Genomic DNA, 19,880 nt, shown 5'->3' with positions numbered 1-19,880 from the left:
AAGAGGCACAGAGAACTCCCTTCAGACGTAACTTGAATCGATCCTCTGCACGACATATCATAGTGAAACTGGCAAAATACAAGGATAAAGAGAAAATTCTGAAAGCAGCAAGGGATAAACGTGCCCTCACATATAAAGGGAGACCTATAAGACTCCTGACTGGTCTCTCTTTTGAAACTTGGCAGGCCAGAAAGGCATGGCACGAGATCTTCAATGTGATGAACAGAAAAAATATGCAGCCGAGAATCCTTTATCCAGCAAGTCTGTCATTTAGAATAGAAGGAGAGATAAAGGTCTTCCCAAACAAACAAAAACTGAAGGAATTCGTCACCACTAAACCAGCCCTACAAGAGATCTTAAGGGGAATCCTGTGAAACAAAGTACCAGAGACATCGCTACAAGCATAAAACATACAGACATCACAATGACTCTAAACCCCTACCTTTCTATAATAACACTGAATGTAAATGGACTAAATGCGCCAACCAAAAGACATAGGGTATCAGAATGGATGAAAAACCAAGACCCATCTATTTGCTGTCTACAAGAGACTCATTTTAGACCTGAGGACACCTTTAGATTGAGAGTGAGGGGATGGAGATCTATGTATCATGCTACTGGAAGCCAAAAGAAAGCTGGAGTAGCCATACTTACATCAGACAAACTAGATTTTACTTAAAGGCTGTAACAAGAGATGAAAAAAGGCATTATATAATAATTACAGGGTCTATCCATCAGGAAGAGCTAACAGTTATAAATGTCTATGTGCCGAATACGGGAGCCCCCAAATATATAAAACAATTACTCATAAACATAAGCAACCTTATTGATAAGAATGTGGTAATTGCAGGGGACTTTAACACTCCACTTACAGAAATGGATAGATCATCTAGACACACGGTCAATAAAGAAACAAGGGCCCTGAATGATACATTGGATCAGATGGACTTGACAGATATATTTAGAACTCTGCATCCCAAAGCAACAGAATACACTTTCTTCTCGAGTGCACATGGAACATTCTCCAAGGTAGATCACATACTGGGTCACACAACAGCCCTTCCTAAGTATACAAGAATTGAAATTATACCATGCATGCTTTCAGACCACAATGCTATGAAGCTTGAAATCAACCACAGGAAAAAGTCTGGAAAACCTCCAAAAGCATGGAGGTTAAAGAACACCCTACTAAAGAATGAGTGGGTCAACCAGGCAATTAGAGAAGAAATCAAAAAATATACGGAAACAAACGAAAATGAAAATACCACAATCCAAACGCTTTGGGATGCAGCGAAGGCAGTCCTGAGAGGAAAATACATTGCAATCCAGGCCTATCTCAAGAAACAAGAAAAATCCCAAATACAAAATCTAACAGCACACCTAAAGGAAATAGAAGCAGAACAGCAAAGGCAGCCTAAACCCAGCAGAAGAGGAGAAATAATAAAGATCAGAGCAGAAATAAACAATATAGAATCTAAAAAAACTGTAGAACAGATCAACGAAACCAAGAGTTGGTGTTTTGAAAAAATAAACAAAATTGACAAACCTCTAGCCAGGCTTCTCAAAAAGAAAAGGGAGATGACCCAAATAGATAAAATCATGAATGAAAATGGAATTATTACAACCAAAATCTCAGGGATACAAGCAATTATCAGGGAATACTATGAAAAATTATATGCCAACAAATTGGACAACCTGGAAAAAATGGACAAATTCCTAAACACCCACACGCTTCCAAAACTCAATCAGGAGGAAATAGAAAGCTTGAACAGACCCATAACCAGTGAAGAAATTGAATCGGTTATCAAAAATCTCCCAACAAATAAGAGTCCAGGACCAGATGGCTTCCCAGGGGAGTTCTACCAGACGTTTAAAGCAGAAATAATACCTATCCTTCTCAAGCTCTTCCAAGAAATAGAAAGGGAAGGAAAACTTCCAGACTCATTCTATGAAGCCAGTATTACTTTGATTCCTAAACCAGACAGAGACCCAGTAAAAAAGAGAACTACAGGCCAATATCCCTGATGAATATGGATGCAAAAATTCTCAAAGAGATACTAGCAAATCGAATTCAACGGCACATAAAAAGAGTTATTCACCATGATCAAGTGGGATTCATTCCTGAGCTGCAGGGCTGGTTCAACATTCGCAAATCAATCAACATGATACATCACATTAATAAAAGAAAAAGATAAGAACCATATGATCCTGTCAATCGATGCAGAAAAGGCCTTTGACAAAATTCAGCACCCTTTCTTAATAAAAACCCTTGAGAAAGTCGGGATAGAAGGAACATACTTAAAGATCATAAAAGCCATTTATGAAAAGCCCACAGCTAACATCATCCTCAATGGGGAAAAACTGAGAGCTTTTTCCCTGAGATCAGGAACACGACTCGGATGCCCACTCTCACCGCTGTTGTTTACCATAGTGTTGGAAGTTCTAGCATCAGCAATCAGACAACAAAAGGAAATCAAAGGCATCAAAATTGGCAAAGATGAAGTCAAGCTTTCACTTTTTGCAGATGACATGATACTATACATGGAAAATCCGATAGACTCCACCAAAAGTCTGCTAGAACTGATACATGAATTCAGCAAAGTTGCAGGATACAAAATCAATGTACAGAAATCAGTTGCATTCTTATACACTAACAATGAAGCAACAGAAAGACAGATAAAGAAACTGATCCCATTCCCAATTGCACCAAGAAGCATAAAATACCTAGGAATAAATCTAACCAAAGATGTAAAAGATCTGTGTGCTGAAAACTATAGAAAGCTTATGAAGGTAATTGAAGAAGATATAAAGAAATGGAAAAACATTCCGTGCTCATGGATTGGAAGAATAAATATTGTCAAAATGTCAATACTACCCAAAGCTATCTACACATTCAATGCAATCCCAATCAAAATTGCACCAGCATTCTTCTCGAAACTAGAACAAGCAATCCTAAAATTCATATGGAACCACAAAAGGCCCCGAATAGCCAAAGGAATTTTGAAGAAGAAGACCAAAGCAGGAGGCATCACAATGCCAGACTTTAGCCTCTACTACAAAGCTGTCATCATCAAGACAGCATGGTATTGGCACAAAAACAGACACAAAAACAGACACATAGACCAAGGGAATAGAATAGAAACCCCAGAACTAGACCCACAAACATATGGCCAACTAATCTTTGACAAAGCAGGAAAGAACATCCAATGGAAAAAAGACAGCCTCTTTAACAAATGGTGCTGGGAGAACTGGACAGCAACATGCAGAAGGTTGAAACTAGACCACTTTCTTACACCATTCACAAAAATAAACTCAAAATGGATAAAGGACCTGAATGTGAGACAGGAAACCATCAAAACCCTAGAGGAGAAAGCAGGAAAAGACCTCTCTGACCTCAGCCGTAGCAATCTCTTACTCGACACATCCCCAAAGGCAAGGGAATTAAAAGCAAAAGTGAATTACTGGGACCTTATGAAGATAAAAAGCTTCTGCACAGCAAAGGAAACAACCAACAAAACTAAAAGGCAACCAACGGAATGGGAAAAGATATTTGCAAATGACATATTGGACAACGGGCTAGTATCCAAAATCTATAAAGAGCTCACCAAACTCCTCACCCGAAAAACAAATAACCCAGTGAAGAAATGGGCAGAAAACATGAATAGACACTTCTCTAAAGAAGACATCCGGATGGCCAACGGGCACATGAAAAGATGCTCAACGTCGCTCCTCATCAGGGAAATACAAATCAAAACCACACTCAGGTATCACCTCACGCCAGTCAGAGTGGCCAAAATGAACAAATCAGGAGACTATAGATGCTGGAGAGGATGTGGAGAAACGGGAACCCTCTTGCACTGTTGGTGGGAATGCAAATTGGTGCAGCCACACTGGAAAACAGTATGGAGGTTCCTCAGAAAATTAAAAATAGACCTACCCTATGACCCAGCAATAGCACTGCTAGGAATTTACCCAACGGATACAGGAGTACTGATGCATAGGTGCACTTGTACCCCAATGTTTATAGCAGCACTCTCAACAATAGCCAAATGATGGAAAGAGCCTAAATGTCCATCAACTGATGAATGGATGAAGAAATTGTGGTTTACATACACAATGGAGTACTACAGGGCAATGAGAAAGAACGAAATATGGCCCTTTGTAGCAACGTGGATGGAACTGGAGAGTGTGATGCTAAGTGAAATAAGCCATACAGAGAAAGACAGATACCATATGGTTTCACTCTTCTGTGGATCCTGAGAAACTTAACAGAAACCCATGGCGGAGGGGAAGGAAAAAAAAAAGAGGTTAGAGTGGGAGAGAGCCAAAGCATAAGAGACTGTTAAAAACTGAGAACAAACTGAGGGTTGATGGGGGGTGGGAGGGAGGGGAGGGTGGGTGATGGGTATTGAGGAGGGCACCTTTTGGGATGAGTACTGGGTGTTGTATGGAAACCAATTTGACAATAAATTTCATATATTGGAAAAAAAAAGATTTCTTGGCTGCATATTTTTCCAATGCAGCACGCTGAACAGATGTGGCCTCTTCAAAACTATTAGTTGTGGAGTTTGTTCTGCCAGCCTTTGGGTCATTTTCTGGGTTATTTACTTGATGTGTTATCTAGTTGTATCTTTGGGAAGAAATGAGCTGAGTTCTCTTACTCTGCCATTTTCTGAGCCTTCTCATGAATTGTTTTTCTCTCATAGCTATATCTTGAACGGAGACAGAAGACGTGTTAATAGAAGATCGTCACAAATTAGGTATCTGGTAAGGGGTTAATATGTAAAATACATAAAGAACTTATACAAGTTAACACCCTGAAAACAAAATTCAATTAAAAAGTAGGCAGAGGACCTGAATAGATATTTTTCCAAAGAAGACATATATATAGATGGCCAACAGACCCATGAAAAGATTCTCATTATCACTATTCATCAGGGAAATGCAAATAAATACCACCTCACCCCTGTTAGAATGGCCTGAATCAGAAACACAAGAAATAACAAGTATTGGTAAGGATGTAGAGAAAAAGGAACCCTTGTACACTGTTGGTCAGAATATAAATTGGTGCAGACACTCTGGAAAACAGTATGGAGGTTCTTCAAAAAATTCAAAGTAGATCTACCATATGATCCAGTATTTCTACTACTGGATATTCCCCCACACACACACACACACCAAAATCCACTAATACCACTAATTCTAAAAGATATATGCACCCCTGTGTTTATTCCATTATTTACATTAACCAAGATATGGAAGCAACCCAAGTGTCCATCGATAGATGAATAGAAAAAGAAGAAGTGGTGTATATATGTGTGTGTATATATATGTGTGTGTATATATATGTGTGTGTATATATATATATACACACACATATATTTATACCGAATTGAATAATGTGTGTGTATATATATGTATATATATGTATGTATATATACACATATATGTATACACAATGGAATAATACTCAGTCATTCAGCCATAAAAAGGATGAGATCATACCATCTGTGACAGCATGGATGGACTTAGATATAAGTGAAATAAGTCAGACAGAAAAAGACAAACCCTGTATGATTTCACTTATATGTGGAATCTAAAAACAAAACAAACAAAAAGCAGAAACAAACCTATAAATACACAGAACAAACTGATGGTTTCTGGAGGTGAGGGGAGTGGAGAAGTGAGCAAAGTCACTGAGGGGGTATGGGGGATACATGTTTCTAGTTATGGAATAAATAAGTTATGGGAATAAAGAGTGTACAACATAGGAAATATATTGAATGGTATTGTAATAGCATTGTATTCTGAGATATGGTAACTACACTTGTGATGAGCATAGCATTGTGTATAGACTTGTCAAATCACTATGGTGTATACCTGAAACTAACATAACATTTTGAGTTAACTATATTTCAATTTTTAAAAAAAGACAGACTAATGATGATTCCTACAGAGCCACTGTCTAGTTCCCTAGAGGCTTAGAACCCTATTGTACACTATTCTACTCTACTGCCACCTTAAACCATTTCATACTCCATCTCATTCTCAAGGAGTGGAGTGAGGGTCATCAAGAGATTGACCCAATAGTGACTGCTGGCCTTCCTGGATCTCAGAAGGTTGTTAGGGCTGGATTCCTCTTTGTTGTGTTTCAGACATCTGTCAGCCTTTTTTCTTCCTTTTAGTTCCCATGTCAGGCCGGGACTACCACCCACTGTGTCTTAGTCACCCTCTGGTTGCTAGAGTTCACCTATCAGTGTAATGATGAAAATTACAATAGCTATTAATCTTCACTGTGGTCCACTGAACAGATCTAGATCTATCTCTCTGTCCCAAATCCTCATCATGCCTTCCTCTGTGGTTAACCGGTAAATATATAACTCTATATATAACACAGGCAAATAGAGCTCTCATAGGAGAGTTTGGTGCAAATGCCCAGCAAATACTCTAAAAGGGGCCTCTATATGCTGCCTAGATATATGAGAATATACAGGAGTCCTATAAATCTTTTAAAATAAGCATTGCGAAAGCCCTATCCCATCCTTAATTGGAGGCAGGAAATTCTGAATGTCCTCAGAGATCTCCAAGTTTATTTGATAGATGCTTAGGAAACTAGTTTCATGAATCCTGGATTGTTGAATGCTAGCCTTGCATATGTTAGAAAAGCATGACTGGTTTGCAAACTGTTGGGGACAAATGCGTTGTTTTTCTTCTGGTATGGTTTTAAATAGAGAGTAGGAGGTTGGGCGGGGACAGAGGGGGAGTAGAGCAAGAACAAGCATTGTTGTACAGGGTTGTGGATGCCCCTGCACGAAGTCTGAAACAAAAACCAGAGCCATTTGGCAAACTGCTTTTAGGATGAGTCATGGTGAGGAAAGTGGGGCTGGGTGTCCACTCTTTGTACTGCCTGGGATCATGGCAAATATTTAAATGGTTGGGAAAGTAGAGTGGGTGGGAAACAAGATGAGGGAGAGAGAGAGGAGTTACAGGCCTCATTAACTTTAAAGGAAGGAAAAAAAGGAGACCTTTTGTTTAACATTAATAATTTTGACCAAAGAAATGAATTTTTTTTAATTTTACGAAGCACTTAGAAACCCAGGGGTTTGGAAGTTATATGAAGCCTAAGTTGGACCCTCCAACTCATTGTTTCTCAGCATTTCTTTGGTACATATTAGAATCACCTGAGGAGTAAAAAAAAAAAAAAAAAAAAAAAAAAACCAATGCCCACATTGCTCTCTAGACCAATTACAACAGTATCTGTGGGAGTGGGGCCCAGGTGTCAGAAGGTTCTAAAGTATCCCAGGCAATTCCAGTGTTACAATCAGGTTTAAGAACCACTGGTTGAAGTAAAACTGGACAAATGGTTGCTATGTGATAAGATTTATACCAGTTATAAAAAGCACTGAGTGCCATGTAGTCAGAATCTTAATGAAAAATAAAACAATGCTACAAAATGCATCCTGTTTTCCTTCTAACAATTTGTTCAATTTGGTCTAATATTTTAGGCAACTTTCAAATTAAAAATGATGAGACTGTTTTGTGTTCACATTACCCTTGGCATAAAATACAGATGCAATCACTTTGTTTTGTACTGCTTGACCTACTCTTTCAGCTTCTGTTTTCTGTATTTAATCCATTAAAACAAAAGTAGAAAAGAAAACAAAAGTTCCCAAGGGGCTTCCTATCTTGCTAGTAGGTCCTATCATAAAATATACCCGTTTTGGTGGATTCTGTATTAAAAATACATAGAACATTCCCTTCCAATACTTTTCATCATGATTCTAAAATTTATCTTAGAACTAAAATAGATGATTTGATGAGTTGTTCTGGAAATAGTCCCACTATTCAATAGGATTTTGTTGTACAATAACTTCTAATGACAGAATAACAACAAAAATCTTTGCTTTCCTTCAGTTGGAGGCTGCATATATGGGGCATGGTTCATCTGATATCTATTTTTTATTCAAATGTAATCTAATCTCAGTAGGGGCTAGATTGAGCCTATGGCTTAATTTAGGGATATTTTTATTCATATTCATACTGTACACACTTATTTTAAAAGTCTCTTATTCTTCTTTGAAGCAAATTTAAAACAAATATCACAACTCACAGCTATTGTTATCATTATAAAAAAATTATAGTAATGGTCCACTTAGCCTATCTTTGTCTCGGCTGAAAAAAAATTTAGAATTAACTGGTTAATAAGAAATTGGAAGATGACTCAAATATTGGATATTGTAATAGAAGTCCTTACTTTGTGATAGCAGTGCTTGTATATCTCCTGTATCTCTATCTTACCCATCTATACTTATATCTTTATATGTATTTTAATATACTTATGCACTTGGTAAATTTAATTTTTCTCTTCTGTTGACATGGAGATTATACTTTTTATCTCAAATTTCTTAAAATTTAAAAATACACCATTAAAGAGACACCTGGGTGGCTGAGTCAGTTAAGCATCCAACTCTAGATTTCAGCTCAGGTTATGATCTCATGGTTTGTGGAATGGAGTCGTGCATCTGCACTGTCAGTGCAGAGCCTGCTTGGGATTCTCTTTCTCCCTTTCTCTGCCTGTCCTCTGTTCATGTGCTCATTCTCTCTCTCTCTCACTCTCTCCCTCTCTCAAAATAAATAAACATTAAAAAAAATACATCATCAAAAAAACTAAACTTAATATCTCCTACTATATAATGAATATTTGAATTCCACTCAACCCCTTCTTCTTACATATTTTCTCCAGTGTTTTAGTTCTATCTTGTTAATATCCAAATTAGGCCATTAATTGGTTTTGTATTATTATATTCTAATTTGTCTTATTTGAGATCAACATTATCCATGTAAAATGGCTTAGAGTCCAAAAAACCTATAAAGTTCCTGGGAAAAACAGCTATGCCATGCCCTATCCCTCCCCATCATTTTCTGAGCCCCCAAAGAGACTACTTTCAGTGCTGTTAAAAATTGTTCTTTTGGTTTTACCTCCGTATTTCTTTTTTTCTATTTTTTTATGTTTATTTATTTTTGAGAGAGAGAGAGAGAACAAGTCAGGGAGGGGCAGAGAGAGGTAGACACAGAATCGGAAGCAGGCTCCAGGCTCTGAGCTGTCAGCACAGGGCCCCACTCACCGCTGCAACCCGGGAACCGTGAGATCATGAACTGAGCCAAAGTCTGTTGCCCAACTCACTGAACCACTCAGGTGCCTCAGTTTTACCTCCGTATTTCTAAATAAATATTGAAAAATACTGCTACTTCTTGGGGCTTTGTGCTGACAGCTCATAGCCTGGAGCCTGCTTCAGATTTTGTGTCTCCCTCAGTCTGCCCCTCCTCCGCTCGCTCGCATGCACACACTCTCTCTCTCTCTCTCAAAAATAAATAAACATTAAAAAAAATAAAGGGGCGTTTGGGTGGCTCAGTTGGTTAAGCTTTCGACTTTGGCCCAGGTCATGATCTCACAGTTCTTCAGTTCAAGCCCAGGTCGGGCTCCTTGCTGACAGCTCAGAACCTGGAGCCTGCTTAACATTCTGTGCCTCCCTCTTTCTGCCCCTCCCCCACCTCTCAAAAATAAATAAACGTTAAAATAGAAAAATACTGCTACTTCTTGATTCTTTGGCTTTAGTGATTCTTTGGTCCTTCCAGTGTAAAAGACAGGATGTTACACCAATATTCAACTTTATGTTATTATGACTACACAAATGCTAATTCATCTGAGGCTAGATAGCAGGACACGGTCACATTTGCTTTCCTGGAAAAGGTTTTGTTTTCTCTGAAGATAATAGGGTTTTTGCTTTTTTGTTTTGTACTGTGTTTTACCTAGTTGTCTACATACTTACAAATTCAAACCCAAACTTTCCCCTTGTTATATAAATTTCTTTTCAATATGCTTAAACTCATTCTAGGATAATCTGGCTGAGCCATTTCCTTGAAGAGTCCTTTGTGTCATTATCTTTTGGCCTTTTCTTTCAGTTTGGTTAGATAATCCTGAGAAGAAACTTCCTGTACCCTTGACTGGATGGTACAAGGCTGCTTGTTAGCATTCTTGGTTCTAGGTGAAAGAAGAAAGCTGATGTCTTTTTGTATGTAAATTTAGACTTAATCTGCTTTTTAAATACAATACTCTTGGGTTTGCAGGTCCAGAACCTCTGTTTTACTTTCTCAAAAAAAAAAAAAAAAAAAAAAAAAAAAAAAAAAAAAAAAGACCCTGCTTTCAGAGGGGTAGTTGCCTGGCTGAGTAATAGGAGGAGGGGGATATGAGAGTTTGCTTGTTAAACAAACTTTCAATAAATCCTCTTATTTTGAACTCCAGAGGTAACGCATTCCTCTAATTCAGAGTTCTTGATACAAATCAGATTGCTCTAGGTTCTCTCAGGTTTGCTAAATTAGTGAATACTTTCTTCTTTGCTTTCCATCTTCCATAATGAATTCATGCCTTTAAAAATTTTTCTTTGTCTTTGCTTTAGTGAAATTTCAGGATACTGTAAAAGGAAATGAGTATGCCAAACTTAAGCAAGTTAGGATGTGTTCAAATTAAGGTTGCTGTTATTGAATGATTTTTTAAACCCACATATTTTTCAATTTCTTTGTTCACTATCTTTAATTCATTCCTTTCTCTGGGATCATTTTCCTTCTTAAAGCATCTAGTTTAGAAGTTCTTTTAATGAAGCTTTGCAGGTAAACTCTCAGTTTTGAAAAATATTTCACCATTATTCTTGAATAATAATGTATCATATGTTACAATTGTAGTTTCACAGTTATTTTCTCTCAGCATACAAAAGATATTAATCCATTGTTGTTGAGAAATATGTTAGATCTTATTCTGTCCTCTATGTCTCTTGATCTCTTTTATATTTGCTATGTTTATGTCTCTGTGTTGAAATCATGATAATTTTTTCATATCTTATCTGCTGTTAAACCATCTATTTATTTGGTTTTGTTTACTTTCATGACTATGTTTTTTTATTCTTAAAAGTTCTATTTAGTTTTTTTTTTTAATCTGCCTGGTAATATTTTACACTGAGTCATGTTCTTACTTGTGTCTTCTTATTCTTTAATCACTTCAGGTCTACCTATTTGGTATTATTGGTAGATACCAATAATTCTATCATCTGAATTTTTGGAGGGTTGAATTCTGATTTTTATTCATGATAGGTTTTCTCCTCCATGTGTTTTCTAACCTTGGATTATGACTTCATATTTGATTAGTCTTTATCTAAGGGAATCCTGTAAGGACTGGAGTGTGACTCTTCTGTTAATATTTGAATTTGCTGCTGCCAGACAAACTCAAGACCACTTTAACTTCTTACATTGATTTAGGGCTTCTTAAAATATGGAAGTTGTTTAAATTTGAACCCCAAATCTGCAAGAAGCAAGCCTAGGGTCTACAATTCTCAGGGAAGAGGGGTTTAAATTTATTTTGTTTTTGTATCCAGAACCCAGATCAATTTGTCGTGCAAACAAATTTCTTTGTAATTTTCTTTTGCTGGTAGATTCTTTATTCTATTTCACCATTTCTCTATGTACCCATATACGGTATTTTTGAGGAATCTCAGTTCAGACCCAAATCTTACCCTGCAGATCGTCAGAGATAGTTTCCCACCCTAGTTTCTGGCTATCATTGTATTTTTGTCCCCTGGGGCATTTAAAACTTTTTTTGTAGGCTCAATTATGCATTTAAAATAATGTTATTCCAGCACATCAAGACATTTTACATTTGAGGGCTTTATTTTTTCCCCAAAATAGCTACTCTTCTGCATTGCCAGAAATAGAAGTCATGGTATATCTTTAAGACAAGAGGAGACAAGAGAACTAGTGACATAGACAGGAAGATGTTGAAGCTGGGGAATTGGATGAGATCCAGAAGATAGGTTGATTGGGAAAGAATAAAATGATAGCTGCTGAGAAAACATCAGACAAAGCAAACTGAGGGACCTCCTATAAAATAACTAGCCTACATTATTTTAAGATGTTTAGGTAAAGAAACAAAAAGTAATGCTGAAAAACTATACCAGATTAAAGGAAATTAGAGACATCATGGCTAAATGAAAGGCATGATCCTGGATTGGGATACTATACTGAAAAAAATAGCTATAAAGGACATTTTTGGAACAATTGATAAAATTTAGATATGGACTGTAGATTAATGTTGAAGGTCTTAATGTTGATAGCTATAGTGTGGTTATGTAAGAGAAGGTACTTGTTCTTAGAAGATACACAATGAAATTTTTAGAGGTAAAGGGGTACAAGGCTATTAAATGGATCAAAAAATAATATGCACACACCTACATATGTATACATACACAGAGATAGATAGATAGATAGATAGAGATAGAGATACATAGGTAGGTGGTGGGGGAGGGAGGTTGAGAGACAGAAGGAAGCAAGGAGAGAGCCTGATAAAGCAAATAGAGCAAACTATAAATTCCTTGTACTATTCTTGTAACTTTCCTCTAAGCTTGAGATGATAGCAAAATAAAAAGGTTGTGTGTGTGTGTGTGTGTGTGTGTGTGTGTGTGTGTGTGTGTTTATGAAGAAGTGCTGAGGAAGCACTTTGGGGAATGCCTACATTTAGGAAAAGAGAGGGGGAAAACAAATAGGTACAGAAGGCAAAGAGGAACAAGTTATTGATTTGGAAGGATAACTAAGTAAACATAGTGGACCAAAGTCAAGGGGATGTTTCATTTCGTTGAGGGTAATATCTACTCCCTGTGTACCCACACTCAGGTTCAGAGATATATCAGAAAATACTTCAGAACAAAGGTAGTCTTCAGGTCCCTGCAAACAAATGATGCAGTTACTTTGTGAATTACCTAAACTAAGTGGTGTTATGATTCACTGATTCACTTGGCAAATATAACATCCCCACTTTTTAAAATAACTCTGCTTTTGCCATATTAAATTAATATCTTTGGAATAGCTATAGTCTGAAGAGTAAGATCTGACATTTCTCCTTTAGAAAGCATTGAATAGAGCTATACTTTTCAGCCAGAATAGTTTGTGATTATTGTGGAAATTTTATAATTACATTCTTTTAATGAGAATGATCCTTTCCCTTATAAGATTTGGGGTTTTCAAAGTTAAGGCATGGTTTCTATATCAAACTTTAGGTTGAGTTATACTAAAATTATGAAATATATAATTTAATTTGATGATATCATGCACCAGCTCTTTTATATCACTCTGTAGCTATTCCTTTAGTATTCTTGTTGAAAAGGCAATGATTTTGCTGAACAATTGGGGGAGAAATGATCATGCCTTCTTTCTTTAGCACTATAATTAAGATGTTTAAATAACCAGCACTCCTGCTGCTTTAGTAATGGTAGAAAAAGTTGGGGGAGGGAAGACAATAGAATTCTGCCTTTGAAGGAAAAATGCCCACTTAGATATTTTAAAAATAATTCTCACAAATAACTTTATTTAAGAATCTAAACATATAGGGGCGCCTGGGTGGCTCAGTCGGTTAAGGGTCCGACTTCAGCTCAGGTCATGATCTCACAGTCTGTGGGTTCAAGCCCCGCATGGGGCTCTGTGCTGACAGCTCAGAGCCTGGAACCTGCTTCGGATTCTGTGTCTCCCTCTCTCTCTGCCCCTCCCCTGCTCACGCTCTGGCTCTCTCTTTCAATAATAAATAAATGTTAAAAAATTAAAAAAAAAGAATCTAAACATATAATTAACCACGATGGTTATGTAAGTGCTATACCCAGTATACATCTGTAAAATGGTCATATATATCTAAAGTGAGTTAACTGTTTAGCTTAGGTGTTGACAATCTTTTTCTGTAAAAATTCAGTAATAAATATTTTTGGTTTTGCAGGCCATGAAATCTTAGTTACAACTAGTCAGCTCTGCCTTTGTAGTGTGAAAGCAGCCATAGAAATTATGTGAATGAGTGGGAGTGGCCATATTCCAATCAACTTTATTTACAAAAATAGGCAATTGGCAAAATTTGTCCCTTGAGCCAGTTTGCCATTACCTACTTTAATTTATAGCTATTTTGTGTTGGAGCTTGTCAGCCTTATTTATCTTAAGGGAAATTCAACACATGAAGGCTCTAATTTGCAAAAACTTCACTTTGGAGAAAAATTCACTGGTTACTCATGTTTCCCCAGTATTGTGTGTCAAGGGCAAACATCAGGAGAAGCAATCAAAATTTAAGAATTGAAAAACAACCAATTGGTGATAATTAAGAAAAACAATACAAAATAAAGTCTGAAACAAAGGAAAACTGAAGATCTAGTTTCTGTTAAAAAAGAAAAAAAAAAGATGGTCTCATTTTGCTATATCTTCTAACTGCCTCCAGCTTTCATGTACTTCCTTTACCTGCCATTAAAAGTGAAAGATATAAGGTCAGTAGTTAGGGTCCAAATTATTTGTGGAGTGAGGAAGTTTATTATCAAATGAAGCAATGAATGAATCAATCAATCGATTTATATTTTTGGTAGTACCTATTCCAAGTCAAATGTTCCTTTCAAAAGAATTTGACATTCAGCATTATTGGCTTTATTTGAATAAAGATGCTTTCATTCAAATTAACACAAGCTTCTTCATTTGAATGGTATCTTTAACTAACCTGACAATCAGGTCCAGTTTGTTTTGTAAAGAAGGACCAGTTTTAACATCATCTTCACATTATAATCTTACTGAGAATCAGTCTTTGTTGAGTATTAGGCATATTTTAATTATTCCAACAATAGTTTGCAGTTCAAGTTAATTAAATAAAAAAATACATTCTTCCAGAGTTTAATCTAAAATATCAGCCTGAAAGTATTTATTATCCATAAGGAATTTATTGACTTACTGTTAAGACCAGTTTCCAATCAAAGTGGGTTTATGTCCTTTTATCATTTATCAAGTACTTTTCATGTACATTATTTCATTTGATCCAAATTAACAACTTTGTTAGATGTACCACCTTAAAAGATTTTTACTTTTTTTGAACAAGTGTTGGAAAAAATACATTTCTACATACATCATGTTTAGGAAACTAAACTATAAGCTCTGTTTAGGCAGGGAAAACGTCTTATTTGTCATTGTAGCCTCAGCTACTGGTATGTAATAGGCACTCTGTAAATATTTGTTGCATTAATAGATAAGTGAATGAGAAAGCAAGACACTTATTAAGGTTTCTACAATAGAGATGAGACAAAATAAAAATGTTTTCAAAGATGTTCAATAATTTGCTTAGGGGAGAATGGCTGGTAAGTGGAAATAGAGCTGTAATACAGGTGAAAAAAATAATGAATATAAATTGCTTAGCCCAATGCCTAAGGCACCTAGTAGTGCTCAATAAGTGTACCCTTTTTATATTGTATGCACATATTTACTTACTTTAGTGTTGCTTCCACTATATTGCACTACAGTAATGGTGGATGTGATAGTCATAGAAAACAGTTCATTATTGCAAATAAGTTAAGTCTTGTCTATTAAATAGCATCTACTAAAGAGTAAATAAGTTCTCTTTTATTCATTTTCCCACATTATCAATGAGTTGATTTAAAACCCAAAGAAATTAAACTGAATTTCATGCAAAAGCATGAAAACCCAGCCATCAGCGATTCATCATGTACTGATTTCCTTGTGTCAAAGAGGAAAAGTTCCATTTAGCCCCCTGAATCTATATAGGCTGTTGCTCCATTTTGCAAATCCTAAGGCATTTACTGTGTAAATTACCATGAATTGCAAACAAAGGCCCAGAAATAGGTCTGTGCAGATTCACAGCAGTCAGGCAGCTCTGTAAATAGTCAGCCTTGCCTAAGTCCTATTTTAAATACCTTCATTATTAACGATGTCATGTCATCCTTAGAGCTGATTACCATGCAGAGTCCCCCCAAATAAGATTTCCAACATTTCAAACCAGGCACTGCAACCTTTAAAGAAATTATTTAGCCATATTGCTCCTAAACCAAACCACCTATTGATACAAACAAACATTTTACTTTCATATGGCTGTTATTTGGAGGGTGTTACATTTTAGTAAGGGCAGAGAGAGGTTTTTCAATTAAGGCTCATATTTTTTAAACACAGATGAATTTTTCTTGTTTCAACTTTCTCATAGACTTTGTAAGGAAGTCTTTAGAGGGAGTGTTTATATATTATTACCAGATGACTATTTTGCTGAAAGCCTTTTAAAGTGTGATTTCTAGGCTCAAAGAATGAATTTTCTGACATCCTCCTTATTTCAAATCCTTTTCTCTAGAATCTTATCTTTTCCACAAACAGTGAAACTGTACTTTGAAAAGGCAAATCTAATTTGCCCACCATTAAGCAGCAAATTGATGTTTTAGAGAATAGTTCGAGAATGATGCTTAAGATGAGAATAGCCAGAAGATAAAGTCAATGTCAAGTCAAATGGATTTGCCAAAGATCAGTCAGCCAAATTTGATTCAGGTTCTTTTACATCCAGTGCCTATGATCTCTCCACCATAGCAATCTGGGAAAAATTGAAAATTTTCCCCTTCAATAATCCAAGAAGAAAATCACTAATGATTAGGAACTAATGGAGACTATAAAAATAATCCAAAAATGTGTGCATATATATCCCCAAAGAATGGACAGCTCTAAAGTTCCATAAGCCTTCTTGAATAAAGTATGTACAGTAAAATCTTGGTTTGTGATTTGTTCCAGAAACATGTTTGTAATCCAAAGCACTTGAGTATCAAAGTGAATTTCCCCATAAGACATAATGGAAACTCAGATGATTCCTTCTGTAACCCCAAAAATATTCATATAAAATGATTACAATACTGTAATATAATGAAAAATAATAAGTAAAATACAAAATATAAAGAAAAATAAATTAACCTGCACTTACCTTTGAAAACCTTCATGGCTGCTGTGAGGGAGATGAGAGAGGAGGGTTATTGTGTAGAACAGTTTTCACTATCGCTAATGGAATACGTGCTATCTGTTGGCTTAATGGAATTTTTTTCTGCGTGGGGCCACTGTATACACTTGCATGGATATTGACTACGGTACACCAGCAATAAACTCTTGTCATATACTGTATTTTATGTAACTGGCAATAAGGCAACAGAGGAAAGGGTCTCTATCTGCAGGCAGCCTGACCTAGAATGAAGCAAAGCATTCCTAAGCTTACTCTTGTATGGAAAAGCAAGGACTGCCCATAGGTTCTTTGAAGTGACAAAAAATATACTAGTGCCAGTTGTGGGCACCTTCCAACATTCTGAAAAATCACTGCTTTATGTCAAACACTGCAGCCTGAGACCAAGCATCTGATCATGGGAGCTGATCACCCACAATCCCACAGCAAGTGAGAGAGAGAAGAACCATTGGCTCAGTTGTGATCATGTGATATTCGGCATCACATACTACTGCAATGATGTATTGCAAGACATAATTTGTTTATCAAGCTAAAATGTATTATAAATGTTTGATTATCTTGCAGAACACTTGCTGAACAAGTTACTCACAATCCAAGGTTTTACTGTATTGTAAGCAACAACATGGACAATATGTGCAACTAAAAGGTAAGGAAGTATTAAGCTACAGAAAATTATTTTTGGCTGATTAAAAAAAAAGTAGTTATAACACCTTCCTCTGAGTCTCCTAAGTATCACAAATAAAACACAAGGCTGACTCCAAACTAATGAAGTTTTCAGGATGTTCTAAATGAATTACAATACAGAAAAAAAATACTTAAAATTGATTATCAAACTCTAGTAATCCTAAAGTCCCATTATAGGGAGCCCTGTACTGCCTACCCATTTTAGGCCTCAGCCCTCAAGTTCAGTTTCCAAGCTGTTCCCATAGTCTCTTTAGAGTCTCAGTGACAAATTAGTCACCACCACCCTCCATATGAATTTTGGAAAGACACAAGCATTCAGTCCATAATACCATTAGACTGATTTTAGATAGATATATGATGATTGATATATCTATAGATAGACATAGATAGATAGATGGATAGATAGACAGACAGATACATAAATACCTAAAGCAACTAGTAAAAAAGCTATACAAGGAGACAAACTAAAACTAAATAAACTGGAAAAACTTTAGATGGATAGAAATGGAATTATAAAAAATGGTCAAGTAACCCACAAAAAAGTAGCAAAAAGAAAACAGAGAAATGTAAAACAGAGAGAACAAAGAAAAAAGCAAAACTCCAAAATAAAATGGCACACTGAAGCCCTAGAATGACAATAATTACATTAAGTATAAATGATCTAAATATACCAATTAAAAAACACAGATTGGGGGGGCTTTAAAAAATGACCCAACTGTATGCCATCTACAAGAAACTTGCTTCAAATAAAATGAAATAGGTAGGTTGAATGTAAAATGATGGAAAAATACATCATACAAATAAAATCAAAAGAAAGCACAAGTGGCCATTAATATCAGTTAAAGTAAACTTCAGAGCAAAGAAAATTACCAGGGACAGAGATACATTACATAATGATAATAGGTCAATCCACCAAGAAAACCTAGTAATCCTAAATATATCTGCAAACAATAGAACTTCAAAATATGTGAGGCAAAAACTTACAGAATTGAAAGGAGAAGTAGATAAATCCACAAATGCAATTAGAAACTTCAGTACTTCTCTCTCAAAAATTAATAGAACAACTAGTGAGAAAAATCAAGGTTATAGAAGAACTTAGCAACACCATTAACCAACAGAATCTCACTACCATTTATAAGACATTCCATCTAACACCAACTGAATGTGTATTCTTTACAAGAGCCCATGGAACATATACCAAGATATAATATATTCTGATCTGTAAAACAAACCTCAAAACATTTAAAGGAATTAAACCATCCAGAGTGCCTTCTTTGACCACAATAGAATCAAACTAGAAATCAGAAAGGACAGGAAAATCTCCAAATATTTGGAAGTTATACAGCACCCTTCTAAATAATCCATGCTTCCAAAATGAAAATCTCAGGACAAATTTTTAAAATATTTTGAGGTAAATGAAAATAAAAATACAACATAACAAAATTTGTGAGATGCAGCTGTAGTAGTGTTGGCAGGGAAATTTATAGCACTAAATGTTTACATTATAATAAAAGAGGAAAAGCCTCAAATCAATAGTCTAAGCCACTAATTCAAGAAACTAGAAAAATAAGAGCAAAATAAGCCCAAAGCAAGGAGAAGGAAAGAGACAATAAAGATAAGAGCAGAAATCAATGAAATTGAAAACATAATAAAGAAAAACAATGAAAGAAAAAACTAATTCTTTAAAAAGAACAGTAAAATTGACAAACCTTTAGCAAGACTGACCAAGAAAGAAGGAAGATACAAATTAATAACCTCAGAAATGTACATCAAAAGGATAATAAAGGACTACTGTAAAAAGCACTACTCATATAAATTTGACAATTTAGACAAAATGGTCCAAATTTTTTAACAGTTTAAACTGTCACAATTCACCCCATATGAAATAGGTCATTTGACATATTAAAGCTATTAAGGAAATTGAATTCATAATTTCAAATTTCTTAAAAAGAAATCTCTAGAGGACAATTCTAAATTCATTTTATGAAGCCAGAAATAACCTGATGCCAAAAAAGACAGTACCCCCTCAAACCATTACAAACTAATATTCATCATGAATAGAGATGCAAATATTCTTAACAAAATATTTAAAAATAGTATTTATTAATACATTAAATTAATTATATGCCATAACAAATTGTTTATTCCAGGGATGCAAGGCTAATTCAGTAGTCAAAAAACAGTCAATGGAATCGACCATACTAACAGGCTAAAGAAGAAAAAATATCATACCAACTGCAGAAAAAGTATTTGACAAAATTCAATACCCATTCAAGATAAAAACTCTCAGGAAGCTTATTATAGAAGAAAACTTTCTCATCTCGATAAAGAATATCTATAACAAAATAAAAACAATATACAT

This window comes from Felis catus, chromosome X, assembly GCF_018350175.1.
Source record: "Felis catus isolate Fca126 chromosome X, F.catus_Fca126_mat1.0, whole genome shotgun sequence".
Taxonomy (NCBI): Eukaryota; Metazoa; Chordata; class Mammalia; order Carnivora; family Felidae; genus Felis; species Felis catus.
This window is presented reverse-complemented; position numbering follows the sequence as displayed.